Genomic DNA, 6,000 nt, shown 5'->3' with positions numbered 1-6,000 from the left:
TCGTCATCTAATAAAAATTTAAAGCCATTATTGCAAGTTGCCAACGTCCTCGAGCATGCTGCTGCCCGAGAAAATCCGAGATCCGAGGAAAAGAAGCAACCAAGCCGCCAACCCTTCCCACCTACCCCCTAAACCCCCCTTTGGAAGCTCGATCCCCGCCTGAGCATTAAAACAAATTCCCAAGTATATTGTTTGAACAAGTCTCGTAGAAAACGTCAAATGTTAAATTGCCAATTTTTTTGTAGCCATTTTCTCTGAGAAACCCTTGCCCCTTATCCGTGTGTGCGCCTTGCTGGGAAAGACCTTCCCCCTGCCATGTGTGTGCCTGTGTGGATGTGGAATTTCGGAGCAGCCGTTGCCATTTCACTTTATTTGCAACAAATTCTAAGCTGCATTTACAATAGGCCAGAGAGAGAGAAAGAGCCGCTCTAAGACGGCGCTGAATGCAACCAAATGTTGCATAACTACAGCCGGGGATGAGGGCTCGGCTTGGGGGTTAGCCATGCATAAATTGTGTTACAGCTTTTCGACCAGTCTTTGTTCCCGGCCAGAGCTTTACGGTTTACTACTTTTGGGCTTAAATTTTATTTTATTGCAATTCTCTTGTCTGTGCCTGTCTGTGTGCTGAGTAGGGCTGCCGCTGCCCCATGCAACATTTATGACATTCAGCATCAAAGGCCATTTCTACCTCTGCATCTCTGAAACTGCCCTTTTATGAGGCAAATTAATTTTGTATACGTATGTATATTAAATTTTCCATGTGAATGCAAACAAAATCGAAAGAAAATAAATGCAACATAATCGAATGGAAATCAGAAAGAGCCAAGGCCCAGGCCCAAAGAATGGAGTGCGTCAAAGTAATGTTCTAATAGGCCGCACTGCAAAACCCTTAGGAATTGCATGCGACTTTTGGACGGAAGGGAAACTGGTCAACAGGGCGGGAGCGGGTCTGGTCCATGCCGAACGTCTCAAAACGAGAAGCAGTTCCTGAATAAATAGCTATTTTCTCGGACATGCTTAGAGGTTGCCATGCAACTCAATCAAATCAAGGAAACATTGAAATATCCTATTCTTCGAATGCTCTGAACATGTTTGTATATTTCTGATATTTAGAAATGGAGTTTAATTTAAACTATCTTTAAATTTATTAATCCCAGAAATTCAATGCACATCTGTAGATACATAAATATGTGAAAAGTTTCACTTTATCTGGCAAGGCAAGTCTTTAATGCTGTGTTAAATTACTAGTATTAAAACGGATTGAAACTCAATCTGTTTAGTTACAACTGTAAGGCTTTCGCCGTTTGAAATCGAGAAATTTATGAGCCAAACAGGTGGAAAATGCTTAGGTGTCAAATATCCTGCTATGCCGCCCTAATATCTTTGGAACTTAGCCCAGTCTCCCATTCAATGGTCAAAATATCTCTAGTCTAGCTTGCCTATGCATCATTTTCTTGTGCTCATAAACAACACCCATTTGAGTAATGCGCGAACTTTTACGCCACGAAAACGCACACTCACACACACAGGAAAACATCATAAAAGTGACGGCGCTCTCCCTCCAAACACTAATGAATTTATGGGGTTTTTTCGGAGGAGACTAGGACTGGGCTAACGGTCTGGGACTGGGGCAGAAACAACCTTAACAGCAAACTTGGTGCTAACAAACACTTCATATTCTGTAGTAGGCATTTACGAGTATGCGCGAGCGTAAACGTTGTCAAAAATTTACATATGATAAGTAACAGACAGTACTTACTCTACAGCTACCTCACCCTCTACCCTCTACCCGCGCTTCACCCTCTCTAAGGGGAAAGGCTACAAGGTCGCCGGCGGAATTTGAGGGAAATTCTTTAAGCAACAGCCATGGCTTTCTCATTTAGCCGTTAGTTACTTGGTTTGCGGATACATCCTTCAGCTTATTTCGAGAGCAATTCACGTGGTGCCCTAACCACTCATCTATCAAGCGTCTCTGCGGGCCTGACAACTTTGGTTACCCCGCCACTTGGGAGGTCCCCACCCACCACCGCTGGAAAAAACCGACACCAGCCTGGTTAGGACATCCTCCGCCACCTTATCGGCGGCTCAGGCGCGATTTGCATTTGCATTTTGTGTTCTTGTTCTTGTTCTTGTTGCTGGTGTTGCTGCTGTTGTTGTGGTTTTTGCGAGGAGTGTTGTTTTTGGTGGTGCCTCTGGTTCTGCTTTTGGCCTGGGCGCTGTGCCTCTTGTCGTCGGGGTTGCGACTGTGTAGGCGCGCACGTTTGCCGAAAAACGGATTAAAAGGGATTAAGCATACGCAGTGTGTACGTAGGCCCCTCTCTTACAGAAGGGCAACACATGTTTAAATTATGCTCAAAATTTGTTTAAAGCCCAGGCCAAAAGAGGTGCATGTGTGTATGCGTGTGCGTGCTGATAAGCGAGGTAGGTATACACATATGCTAAGAGGGGGGGTGGTGGTGGACTCTGAGGTGCCGGCTTTGTGGTGTGGGCTATAGCGATAATACGGCGGGGTCTTGACTTAAATCGATGCTAATTTTCGGTTTAATTCAATGGTTTTGTTTACATGTGTATAAACAGCACAAACAACAACAACTGGAGGGGGCGTGTTCGGGTTTATCTGTCTGTGTGTGTGTGTGTGCTTATGTAATGACATTTTGGCTTTAGCGCCTCTGTGCTGTTGTTTTTGCTGGCGCTGTGGCTGTGGCTGTTGCTGTTGCTGCTCGGGCTGCTAACCTGTGTAAATAATGCCGTTATTATTATGCTTGATATCTGCTCAAACCAGAGACAGCCAAAAAAAAAGAGAAAAAGATGGAAAGGCTACCTTCGGTAGTCGAAACTCTTCGTAGCCCTGAGATCTATCGATATCCATTTTAGCTTAGGTTTCTTTCAGACCTACCCGTACTCTCCGTGCTATGCGCTAACCCCTATGGAGGTCAAACTACGCTATACATGATCCTTTTAGAGGCCTGTGTAATAATTACAAAACGTTCTAATAACGTTCTGAGTAAATAAATAAAGTTTGCTTTGAATATTTGCATAAGCAACAAAGTTGTTCTCACAAAGTATATTATACGATTCTTGACGTTTCCTAAAATAAAGAAGGACTAAAGCAACCAGTGATGTTCATAGTCATAAGCCCCTGTGCAAGGGTATTCACAACTGAAATTACAACAAAACCACAACAAGCAGCAGGTGTTAAAAAAAGTATACATATTTTTTTTTTATCCATTATGATACTACAAGTACATTGCTCTTGTTGTTGGTGGCTTTATCGTTGGATTGTGTGCATTTTTGATGAATATGTATTTTGAGTCTGGTGGTGTGTAAATAATGCGTACTTGACAGTGAAAGCCATTAGAACAGGTCTACGCATAACTTGAACTTGGGGGGAGAGGGACTAATGAATGGAGCTTTGGATGTTTGCCCAATGCGATGAAAAGCACAAAAATTTAGCTCACGCATGCGGTTAACATTTTGAAAGGATATATTGCTTAAAAGTTTTATAAATGAACATGCTGCAGTAAATAATTGGGTATATTAAGTGCAGACACACTCTTAGCTTAGCTCCTTCAAACAATACCTATCCTTCATCTCCGTCAAATGAAGGCACTTTCGTTTCATGTGCATAATTTGTAGGCGTCTCTGTATGCTCTTAGGCTTTTACCTGAAGCTTATGTAATTTTCTCTATCATATTGCGAAAAGAAATGACATGACAGCAGGGAGTCTGCCAGGAAAATTCATTGAGGTATAATAACAAAGTCAATGAACACCCTGATGACAGTTAACAGAACCCAAAGCCAGCATACACCCACAGATGTAGACTCATACCTACACACACATACACACACAGTAATGACCGGAAAGAAGAGGCAAAAAAGATGGCGAAAATTACAGACAAGCTTATTACGCAAAATTTCGCTTAATTAGCAGGCAAAGGAGAACAGAACAGTGCGGAAAAGAACAGAAAGGAGCACAACAGGAGACGTGGAAAAGGGGGCAACAGTTGCCCATGAGAGACAGAGAGAGAAAGGGAGAGAAAGAGCAAGAGGAAGAAAGAAGCTAACAGAAAAAGAGAGAAAGGAACTACTTTTACACCCTACAAGGGCTGGCAGACTTATGGCACCTTTTGCCAGGCAAAGCATAATATATGAACTGACCTTAACAACTTGCACACCAGCAACCAGCCAGAACAACGTCAAGAGGCAGAAGCAACATGTGGGAAGGGTGTGGTGGTGGCAGGACAGGGCAAGGTGGGGAAAATTTACTTGGCCATCAGAATATTAAATGCCGCGTGGGAATTCTCGCTGTTTATGGCTGCAACTGAAACGGGGGCACACAGAGAGACGTAGAAGCAGCGGTGGAGGGACCATGCCAGAGATAGAGCGAAGCGAGCCCTGTTACGCTTCAGTAATTTCACTTAAGTCATTATGAGCCATTAATAAAGCCAGCCTGTGGACTAGTTGAGCTACCACATTATACATGCCACCATCCCATATCTGCTTATCCCTCTCCTTCCGTCTGTCTCTCTGTTTGTCTGCCTGTGGGTCTGGGCCAACTCATTTCACACATCAAAAATCAGCCAAGGGGACTCCCGTAAAGCGTACCCCAGAGATGGCCGAGTGAACGAGAGTGGAAATCAGCTTTGCACAGATGAGCAAGAAATAATAAAGGGCTCGAATTAGCTATCGATTGAATAGATATAAGCAGACCGAACTATCTGCAGGACTCGTGAGCAGCGGGAATCGATCTGAATCCTTTGGCTCATTCCTAGCACGCATTTGGCCATCCCATCCCATACCATTCGTTTTATATTTTTTATTCAGATGCACATACAAATAAACATATTTGTTGATTCTACTGTGGCATGTTTGCTGTTTTTTCTTGGTATGATGGGGATATGGCTTCAATTTTCCAGCTCCGATTTTTGTTTGGTTATTGAAGTGCATTTTTATTTCCATTTATCGGCTGCGAGGCAAAAGTAGAAGCATCTCTGAACCACTCCAGCGATTTGTGTTGTGTTCGAGAAGTGTGCGGTATTTCATTAATTTGAAAAATGAATGTACGCCAGTCAAAAATATTAAATGTCGATTGTACTATTCGAGTCGATTATTATATGTATAGCACGAGTACGTATTTCGCATTCAAATGGAAAATACATATGTAAGTGAAAAAATGTGCTGGATTGTAAATACTGTTCAATTTGATCTTTTAGCCATTGAATCAATTGCTGCCTGAATCCTATCCGATGCATTATGTTGTGCATTATGTTAACATTTTTAATCAACTATCCAATTTTCCTTATTAACACATTGATGAGGGTGGAGTCTTACCGGGCTGCGAACCACCCTTATTCGGTCCTGGCCTACACCAATGTTTTAACTAGTTTTAGTGTGGTATTTCGGTTTGATACATCTTATGGCTACCTCTTACCTAAGTAATCCCAAATCGAAGTCAATTCATTTCCTATTACCCAAATATTTCTGATAGAACAAAGTTTTTCTAATTCATCTCTCATTGCGAGCCGAGCACTTTCCCCCCATGTCGGAAACTTTCCACAATCTTTTGTTGTTCTTCCATAAAGTTTTTCGCCTGTTTTTCTACTCATTTCACCCCGCTGCTCCCGCCCTTCGACAAGCACTTTTACTTTCATAACCAAAAGTCCAACACTTGAGGCAGGCACCATCAGCAAACAAACGCAAACTCTGGGAAAGGAAAAAGTCTTGTATCTGTACTTGGGGTCTTCTACCCGAGCTGTATTTTATACAGCTCTTATAAGACAGCTTATACAGCTCCTATAAACCAGCTGGTACAGCTCTTATATGCCAGCGTATACAGCTCTTATATGCCAGCTTATACAGCTCTTATAAGCAGGTTTATACGCTTATACAGCTTATACTCTCTTCGAAAACGTATTCAGCTATGGAAGTAGTACCAGTAGAAGAAAGTCTGGTTCCAAGTAGCAGAGATCCGTATAAGAGGGCGTCTGCACAATTATCAGA

The sequence above is a fragment of the Drosophila persimilis genome, unplaced genomic scaffold (assembly GCF_003286085.1).
Source record: "Drosophila persimilis strain 14011-0111.01,24,50 unplaced genomic scaffold, DperRS2 tig00000002-arrow-pilon, whole genome shotgun sequence".
Lineage (NCBI taxonomy): Eukaryota > Metazoa > Arthropoda > Insecta > Diptera > Drosophilidae > Drosophila > Drosophila persimilis.
The sequence above is the reverse complement of the archived record's forward strand: the minus strand, read 5'-3'. Positions refer to the sequence as shown.